General features: G+C 35.7%; 1 non-coding gene across 1 annotated transcript; it reads left to right on the forward strand.

Moving 5' to 3' along the window:
* The first annotated feature begins 515 nt into the window (after window positions 1-515).
* On the forward strand, window positions 516-622 carry LOC127077065 (small nucleolar RNA R71). Its single transcript, XR_007787050.1, has one exon. It is a non-coding gene; the product is annotated as a small nucleolar RNA R71 (small nucleolar RNA).
* Window positions 623-10812: the final 10190 nt, after the last annotated feature.

Genomic DNA, 10812 nt, shown 5'->3' on the forward strand with positions numbered 1-10812 from the left:
TAGGGGCTTGATAACTAGGTCTCGGAGGTGCATTATTTTGGATAGGGTTATTGTTTTTATAGGAGAAGTTCGGGTGATTCCTCCATCCAGGGTTATAGGTATTCGAGTATGGGTTCCCTTGGGTGTAGTTCACTTGCTCATAGTGGGTTTCGTTTAATAGACTGCATTCTGTAGATTGGTGTCCTTTGGTTCCACATATCTCACAATCCGACGAAACCGCGGCTACAGTATTCGGGTTTATGCACATATGCTCGACTTTGAGGGCTAATGCGTCCATTTTATCTTGCATCATGTCTATAGAGCTTAGTTCATGCACTCCTCCTTGGGCTTCCTTCTTCTCAACTGTCGCTCGTTCGACTCCCCATGATTGATGGTTTTGAGCCATATCTTCGATGAGGGCACTAGCTTCAGGATAAGGTTTGTTCATCAGAGCACCTCCTGCGGCAGCGTCGATGGTCATCTTTGTGTTGTAATGAAGTCCATTATAGAAGGTTTGAATGATTAACCAATTTTCTAAACCATGATGTGGGCATGCTCGTAACAACTCTGTATATCTCTCCCAAGCTTCGAACAACGATTCTCCTTGGTTTTGGGTAAATCTAGTTATATGGTTTCGAAGAACGGCGGTCTTACTCGGGGGAAAATATCTAGCAAGAAAAACTCTTCTAAGGTTATCCCAAGTCGTAATGGAATTGGGTGGAAGGGAATCAAACCATGATAGGGATTTATCTCTGAGGGAAAAAGGAAATAATCTTAAACGTATTGCCTGAGGAGAAGCTCCATTGGTTTTAAAGTATCTGCTAATTGAAGAAATATTTTTAAATGTTGGTTAGGGTTCTCGGTAGCGAGACCTGCGAATTGTCTTTGTTGCACTAGTTGCAACAGGGATGGTTTAAGTTCGAAATTATTAGCTGGGATGATTGGGTTTACTATACTAGAACTAGGTTCTTAAATAGATGGTTGAGCGAAGTCCTTAAGAGGTCTTTGGTTTTGATCTTCGGCCATATCTCTCTTAATTCTATGAAAGAATAAACGTGCGCGAGCGTAACGTTCAGGTTCCGCCAGAGGGTTTACTAAATTTAAACTTCCGGTGCTGCGAGTTCTTCGCATTGACCGGCGGGAAATAACCTAAGTCTAAACGATATAACAACAGGAAAATGAAATTTGACGAAATTGGTCCCCGACAACGGCGCCAAAAACTTGATGCGTGCTTTTCGCAAGTATACGAACGCGTCAGAGTAATATAAAAGATTATCGAATCCATAGAGACCAAGTGTCAAGCTATCCTTATATATTGTTATGGTGTTTATCAAAGGTAATTAAAATAGGTGTTTTCAGAGTGTGCACTAAAAATTAAAGTGTTAAATAAAGATTAATTAATAAAGACAGGGTCGAATGTAATTCACATAACTAATTGATAATCCAAGTACTTGCTAATAAAGCTACTTATGGGCAGTGTTTCCTACTTTGAAAAGAACTAATTTAACGGGAACTGCCGCTTTCGCGTATTCATAACCGAGTTGTACTCCCTAATCGAACCCTCTTATTGTCACTTATAAAAAGGCGCGCATTGCGTTAGAGTAGTAAACCTATTTTTAAGAAATATAGTATCTTGACTAGGTTGAAAAGTATTATAACCTGGATTTCTTAACCAAAAGAGGTTCTTACGAACCAGACTCTAAACTTATAAACGCGTCCAAAAATAGTTTTAAAATCTCTTTTCTTCTTAATGTTAAAAACTCCTAATGAACTAAACAAAGCGCTTTCGCTGTTTTTGAAATAGTTAAAAACAATTAAGTTTAAATAGACGTTGGACGAATTTCGATCTTACTCAACGGAATTGAAGTGCGGGAAAACTTAAGTTGAAAGTTAAAATAGCCCTTAAGTGTTTCTACGGACAATTGTACGGATTATCGGTTCAATTACGATCCTCACATTCTAACCTTATAAATTTAGTTAGACATGATAAAGTAAAAGTGCATTAATTTAAATAAAAGTAGTGTGAGTGCGGAAAGTAAATAAAAGTAGTGCGAGTGCGGGAAGTAAATAATTTAAAGCGAGTGCGGGAAATAAATGAAAGTAGTGCGAGTGCGAGGAAATAAATAATTTAAAGCGAGTGCGGGAAATAAACAAAAGTAAAGCGAGTGCGAGGAAATAAATAATTTAAAGCGAGTGCGAGAAATAAACAAAGTAAAGCGAGTGCGGGAAATAAATAAGATAAAGACAAGTAATAAAAACCTGCTCCAATCGGAGGGGTGAGTAAATTGCAATGCGGAAATGAAAATAGCGGCAAAATTAACTTCCTTCCAAAGTGCTCCAAACTCGATTACAGACTCTATCACAGACTTGATTACACAATTGTGGTAACACTCCAATGCGAAGCGATTACCACTATAAAATACTGAATATATGCCTAAGTGAAACAAATTTGCTTCTGAGTTTGCCTCTGTTCTAAGTTTGGATGATTGTAAAAGTGAATTCGCGTTTCTATTTATAAGCAAGTAAAAAGATGGAAATGACTTGGATGCCCTTCAACTTGAAAATAGGAGGGAACCGTTTTTCCTCTTGTGGCGCCCGCTACAAGGCCCTGGCGCCCGCCACAAGCATAATATGGGGCGCCTTAGTGGAAGTAGTGGGAAAACGTGGGAGTTGATGGAAGTTGAATTTGACACGTCATGGCAGGGTCTATGGCGCCAGCCATGGGGTAGGCCACAAGAACAAAATGCTGAATTTTAGGGTTTTTAGCCCTTTTTCACTCCTTTTCTCGATCGGGGCTCCGATTAAAGTAAAAACCTGAAAACAAAGGAAAACATATAAATAAAACAACAAAATGACAATAAAACAACTAGAATGCATGTGAAATCGGAGTCGAAAATACGTAAATTTCAGTGTTATCAACTCCCTGCTTGGTTCGAGTATTTCGGCTTTGTTTTGATTTACCCGTTTCCCCTGCAGATTTTCCTTATCCCCAACCGAGTCCTTCCATTGATTTATTTTCATGGAATTCCTCTTGTGTCTCCAGCAGTTTTCAAGTCGTAGCCTGGCCTATGCATAGTAGTTTATCCCCAGAGTCTCTGTCTCCCTAGTGAGCTTTTCCTTATGGAATACATTATGCTCCTGTGGACTTTCAGTCTCTCCGAATTCTTTTCCTTTGTGGAAATTTATTCCCTACAAAGATTATGTTAACATTTCATGTCATATGCATCATGAGGTCTCTTAGGGACCAAAATTTGTTTCTATATGTTATTATTTAAGTCCATTCTACTAAGTCGATACGAAGATTTTAACCTTCACATCCTCAGTTAGAATGTCCTTAAATAGGGGCAGTTGTAAAACCCCAAATTTGACCCTAAGATCCCTCATGCCATCTCATCATGTGCATTAGTTTTGGGATCACACCTTGGCATCCTTCTTACCCTTCATCCATTGGGATTGCATTGGGAGAGGTCACCAAACACATTTGTTTTTCATTATTTTACTAACCAAAATACCAAAAATATGTCAATGTATAATTTAACTGTTTTGTAGGTAGTGTGTGTGCTCACCAATGCATCATCAAGTTCATATCTAGGGTTTAAGACCCTCAATGCAAGGAAATCAATCAAGAGATGGTTCACATTGACTTTATACATCATATATGGATTCACATGGTCTTCACATATCATTTTGATCAAGAAATCATCAAGAGTATGAAGCTTGTTTGCCTTGGAAGCCCTAATTCATCTGGATATCTTGTGTGACTTCCTCAACAAGTTTCTTCAACCTTTGATAAAACATTTCAAGGTATACTTCATATCACATCATCTTAAACATATATGATCCTCCAGGAGTCCCAAAAATCAAGATAATGTCTAGCTAGCAAGATGGTTCATGGTGGTTGACCAAAGAAAGTCAACTAGTCAAAATTGGGGTTCCCTAGACCCTATCTCCTACATATTATGTCATATGAAAATTATTCCAAGAGAAACGTTACTCATAAATACATTTGAAACAACTTTCATGTTGAAGTCTAGAGCTAGTTTTTCTTGGAAAGTCATTTTTTATGGTGAAAGATTATAGGTCATTTTGTCTGAACCCTAGTTAGGAGATCAACTTCCCAAGACCATAACTTGGTCAATTTTTATGAGATGAAATCCATTCAAGTTCCATGATCAAATAAAGATGTCCTCTTCAACTTTTATGTGTGGAAGAAGTTAAAATTCAACTTGAAAATGCATGTGCCAAGAGGAAACATTATAGGTCATTTTGGGCCATTATCATTGAACAAGTGATTTTCCTCAACTTCTAAAATTCATAACTCCTTCATGCCAAATCCAAATGCGGTCAAATCTGTGACCAAATTGAAGAGGTTTGAAATAACTACAACATTGATGAAGGAAAGTTTTCCATTTGAAGTCCATAACAAAAGTTATTCAAGGTGGAAGAAGTAAACAGTTGACTTGGTACTTAGAAAATTTTCATTTATGTTTGATTTTCCAAATGTTCACCTACAAATTCAAAATGATCCAAGATTCAAATGAAAATGTGTTCAACATGAAAGTTGTTCCCCTTAATCTAAAATTTTCAAAAAGTCAAAGATCATCTCATTTGGATCAATATTAAAGGACTTGCGCATGGGTGCAATGCATGGTACCATTTCGAGGATTCTCATGTTCAATTTCATTTCAACATTGCATGGATTAATGCATTGCTTTCAGCATCACATGTGCACGATTTTGGACCTTTTCCAATCATTATTTGGGCTTTGTACACGTCCATGCAAGCTTGCATGATGCATTTGCTATTTTTGGATCTTTATTGGAAGTGTGCAAAGAGCATTTGATTTGGCTATAAATACAAGTGCTATGAGCTCAGAACTTCATCAACACCTTGCCCAAGTTTTGCCAGAATAATCCAAACCCTTCATTCCATAGAATTCTTGAAGATTTCAATTGAAATCGAGTTTGAATTTCACCTTCTGTTTTGAAATCCAAACTCCAAGAATTCATTGCCCTTTTCATTTTAATTGATCACTGCAAGCAAAAGGAAGAGAAATCAAGCAAATCCAGATCAAGATCAAGTGAATTTGAAGCAACTCGAAGGTGAAATTTCAGAAACTTCATCTCTTTGATTCTCTCTCAATTCTCCACTATTCTTTGTGATTTCTGGTTTGCTAAAGTCCTACCAATGTAGGCAACAAGATTTAGTTACTTTGAGGTCAAATCGAAGCAACTCAGTTCATGATCCTCAAAATTCAAATCCATGTATCTTTTCATATACTTGGAATTGGAGAAAATTGAGGCCAGATTCGAGCTCCTGAGCATTTTTTCTTTGAATCCATGTCCTTGTTTTTTTATTTTGGTGATGGTTGATGGTGGACCAGTCCGGTGAGGTCCACCGGAGAAGAAGACCGGAGCCCTAGCTCCGGTGGTGTGTTGTCACGCCTCATAACCATCAGATCTTGTTTAAATGTTCTAATCCTGGTTGCTCCTTGTGATTACCATCCCTATGACGCATTGACTGAGGTGTATGGTGTGAAGCGCGTGCTTGGCAATCAGATCTGCCACCTCAATTAATGAGGGAGATCTGACGGCCCTTGTTTTTTGGAATTTCTTTTTAATTTCTGATTTTATGTTTAATCCATTTATTTTGTTTAATTCATATTAATTTCATTTTTAATCCAAAAAATATGGGACTTTCACCAAAAATCTTTAAATGTTTTCTATTTCATTTTCTGAATTAAAATTATTTTTTGGATTAATTTTGATACTTTTAATGAATTAAATGTTTTTGTGCATATTTTTAATTGTTTAAAAATACTTCTGACTTTTTAAAAATTGTGATTTTTTTGTCTAAGGTCCTTTGACCTTGTTTGACCTAGGATAAATATCTTGGCCATTTATTTGGTGTTTTGAAGAGGTTTTAGGTTTTGACCAAATTTAATTTAATTTTAATGCATTTTTAATTTGATTTTTTAATTAATTAATTGTGTAAAAAATTATGTTGAGCCATTTTTATGGTCTTGTGATGTTTGACTATTTGTTTGGGCCTTGGTCAAGGTTGATTTTACTTTTATTGGATTAAAAGCATTGGATTTAGGGGATGAATGACATGTATATTTCATCTCCCAAAATGAATTAATGATTTTAATTTGGTAAAATTCCTCCCATGACCAATTTGTGTTTCTCTTATTTCTCCTCCCCTTTCATCTTCATTCCCATTCTTTCCCATCCCTTTCATTGACCAATGAAATCTCAATATCCTAAGGCTAATTGGTTCATCAATGACTTTGTGTCAGATGAACCAATACAAGTATGGATGATATAGGTCCATCCCTTTTGATCTTTTCTTTTAGTGTGTGGTATGTTTTAGGAGTTTGGTTCAGTATACCAAATCTCTAACATGCATTAACACCTAAATTTTATTATCCGACCTCAGATAGTTGTGACTTCTACATAAGTCTAATTACGATTTCTTAACATAGAGCTAAATTTGACCTTAAAGGCATATCATTCTAGTAAGTGAGATTGTAAGTCTCCCATCTTTCATGGTATTATGTGGAAACTTGGCCTTTTCTTCCTTCCTTTGAAAGATGCCTTGGTTCAAGGATCCATGCTTGTGAATAGATGGTTGAGTGTTCTCCAAAGAATGACTTAATCAATTGAAAAACAAAACACCACTAACATATAATTAATCTTGACTAACATTTGACTAATTCTTATTAATATTCCTTTACTTTCAAGTCATTTATTTTATGCAATTTAACTCCAAGTCATTTACCATTCATTTGTCATTTACATATCATTTAACTTGTTTATGTTTATGTCATTTTCACTTTGCTCATTTGAGCCATATATTGTGATTGTATATGTTTGTTTGTGTACTTTGTTTGTGTTGGTGGTCTTAGGATTAGGTCTGAACTTTTGGACCTAGGATTAGGTGGACTGTTGGATATTATCTGAACTTTTGGACCTAGGATTAGGTAACATTCCATATGCAAAAGGACTTGACCAATGCCAACATGTTGAGACCAAGTTATTATGATTTGAGCTTTCATCTGATGCAAGTATTGGGATCTAAGTGAACTTATCTGCTACATGATCTTGACACAACTGTTATTTTGATCTTGTGTCTAATGTTTTATTCTGAGTTAATCAATGAGTATTTCATTTGATACATGAGAAGACAAAGAAGACTGCTAGCTATGGAGTTGCTTTCTTGGATGTGGCTATCTTTATTTGATGCATTGATCTTCATGATGTCTGATATTGCTAATTGCTTGCAGATTATTGCTTGATTCAAAGTCCAAAGGGAAAATGGGTTTTCTATATGACATTCTTGTCTGTTGGATTGCATCCCATTTGGTCAGATCTTTTCAACTCTTAACTTTTAATTTTATGCTTAGGATTAGTCTCTTCATCTCCTCCTACTTCTTAAATTTCAAAATCTCTCCCCCTTTTTCAAAAAACCTTCTTTGTTTGTGATTTTAAACTTTGACCTTATTTCAAATTAGAAACCTTGGCCTTATGCCGTTGAATTTTTAAACTATTTTCTTAAACCAAACTTGTAAATAAATCTAATCATATTGACTTAAAACTTCAAAAGACAAAAAGAACTAACACCCATTCAAACTTTTGGGCCCTTTGTGCCTCTTTTAACTTAAATTTTGATTAAAAGCAATCCACTCATTTTGAAATTGATACCACGAACTACGAGGTTTTGATCCCTCATTTTTATGTTGGTACGTAGGCACAAGATCGAAGGTCTTGTCAAACACAAAAATATAACTAATAAATTCTTTTCTCATCCCCACACTCTATTTTCCTCAAACATCATTTTATACCAAAACACATACACACATAAAAAAGGGCTCCCTAGGAGTACCTAGGACACTTTGGGTGCTAACATCTTCTCTCTGTGTAACCAACCCCTTTACCTGTAATCTCTGGAATTTTATTAGTTTTGATTTGAAAACTTCTTATCTTTGGGTTTTGTTCATACTTTTCCCTTTTCCTTTGGAAATAATAAAAGCGTGGTGACGAGTCTGGTTTATTTGACGATAAGTTTATCCATAGCTTGATGGTCATGAATTCACCGCTAGAGTATTAAAGACAATAATAAAACCGGAAATAAAGTATTTTCCAATATCCCCCCCCCCCCCTTCAAGTTGGTGCATAGATATCTATCATGCCCAACTTGTCTATCAAATACTCAAAAGTAGGTCTTGCCAAACTTTTGATCAGGATATCTGCAGTTTGTTGACTTGAAGTCACGAAGGGTAGACATATGATTCCCGCATCTAACTTCTCCTTTATGAAGTGTCGATCAATCTCGATATGCTTGGTTTTGTCATGTTGAAATGGATTATGAGCTATGTTAATAGCAACTTTAAGTCAGAGTTCAATTTCAATGGAAGCTCAATTTTCATCTTAAGTTCTTCTAGGACTCTAAGGATCCATAATCCTTCACAAATACCTTGAGACATAACTCTAAACTCGGCCTCTGCACTACTCCTTGCTACAACTCCTTGTTTCTTGCTCCTCCATGTCACAAGATTACCCCAAACATAGGTACAATATCCAGAGGTTGATCTTCTATCTGTGATTGAACCTGCCCAGTCGACATCGGTGAAGATAGACACATTTCTTTCACTAGTCTTCTTTAAAAATAATCCTTTTCTAGGATTTCCCTTCAAATATCTCAGTATCCTATAGACTGCCTCAAGATGTTCCTCGAAAGGAGAATGCATACACTAACTCACTACACTAACTGAGAAAGCAATATCAGGTCGGGTGTGTGACAAATAAATCAGTTTTCCAACCAATCTCTGATATCTCCCAGTATCAACAAAAACATTACATTCTCCCAAAAGTTTAGCATTAGGATCCATAGGGGTATCTGTAGGACGACATCCACTCATTCATGTTTCTTTCAACAAGTCTATAATGTATTTCTGATGTGAAACTATAATACCATTTTTTGACCGAGCAACCTCCATACCTAGAAAATATCTCATGAATCCCAGGTCCTTTATTTCAAAATCTACTTCAAATTTCTCTTTTACTCTTGCCATTTCCACTGTATCGTCTCCAATAAGGACAATATCATCAACATAAACAATCAGGACAACAACATTCCCATCGTGGGAGAATTTTGTGAACAAGGTGTGGTTAGCCTGTCCTTGGATGTACCCTTGTTTCTTCATGGACTGAGTGAATTTTTCAGACCAAGCTCTAGGGGACTGCTTTAATCCATACAAAGACTTATTTAGTTTGCACACATTTGATCCAAATTTGTTTTCAAAGCCTGGAGGAATTTCCATATATACTTCTTCTTCTAGATCGCCATTAAGAAAGGAATTCTTAACATCTAACTAATGCAAAGGACAATCCATGTTAGCAGCAAGAGACAAAATAATTCTGATAGTGTTCAATTTTGCACCAGGAGAAAATGTCTCTGAGTAATCTATACCATATGTATGAGTAAAGCCTTTAACCACCAAGCGAGCCTTGTACCTTTCAATTGACCCATCTGAATTATACTTCACAGTAAATACCCATTTGCATCCAACTATCTTCTTGCCATATGATAGTGACGTAACACTCCAAGTTTTGTTATTTTCAGGAGCTTTCATCTCCTCAAGTACAACTTTCCTCCACTTTGGAATTTATATAGCAACCTGTACACTTTTTAGAATTTCTACACTAGACAGTTTTGAAGTGAAGGCAGACATAGATGAAAACAAATTTGAATATGATATAAAATTGGATATTGGATGTTTAGTGCAAGATCTGACAGGTATTCTAATGGCAACAAGATCATCTATATCAGGATACAAAATACAACTATCAGAAATATAGATAGACTTGCCTTTTCTTTTGTTAGGAAATTGATCATTCCCCGGTTCAGATTCCTGGCAGTGTTGAGATGTGGACTTATCCTTTCCTTTATGGTGCTTTTTCATAAAAACCTTTCCTTTCCAAGTCATGTTTCCTAATTCAAATTTGTTTTGTTGAAATGACTAATTATTTTGTGGCATTTCAATTAGATCATTATTATCATCCTTTTCAGGATTCTCATTGTTTTCTACAAGAGAAAATGTAGGCTCAGATTCACAAGGTTCCTTACTCATCATGATAGGAGTAGGATCAAATAAAGAATCATGGTCATTTTCTGTCGGTGCAGGTGTAAAAATCTCAAAATTTTGTGATACTGGCAAAGATAAGTTATTTAAAAAACTCATGTCCTCAATTTGAAATGAGTTTTTTTTTATCTCCCCCCCCCCCCCTTCCCTTTGAAGATGAGTGTCATAAAAAAAGGTTTATTTTCAAAGAATGTAACATCCATAGTGACAAACATTTTCTTACTTTTTGGATCAAAACATTTATATCCTTTTTGGGTTGGGGAATATCCAACAAAGACACATTTTATAGCATGTGGCTCAAGTTTTCCAACATTTTTAGGTTTATGAACAAAGGTCATGCAACCAAAGACTTCTAAAGTCAAATCAGTTAAAACATGAGTACTAGAAAAACATTCTTTGAAGATATTAATAGGAGTTTGAAAATTGAGAATTTTGGAGGGCATTCTATTAATTAAATATGCAACTGTTAAAATAGCTTTGCCCCACAAATAATTTGGTAGTTTATTTGAAAAAAGTAGAGCTCTAGCAACCTCTAGTAAATGTCTATTTTTACTTTTGGCCACTCCATTTTGTTGAGGAGTATTAGGACATGAACTTTGATGTACAATCCCATTTTTCAGAAAAAAATCACCCAGGATAGTGTTAAAATATTCTTTGCCATTATCACTTCTAAAGACTTGGATATTTGT

The sequence above is a fragment of the Lathyrus oleraceus genome, chromosome 4 (genome assembly GCF_024323335.1).
Source record: "Lathyrus oleraceus cultivar Zhongwan6 chromosome 4, CAAS_Psat_ZW6_1.0, whole genome shotgun sequence".
In the NCBI taxonomy this organism is placed as follows: domain Eukaryota; kingdom Viridiplantae; phylum Streptophyta; class Magnoliopsida; order Fabales; family Fabaceae; genus Lathyrus; species Lathyrus oleraceus.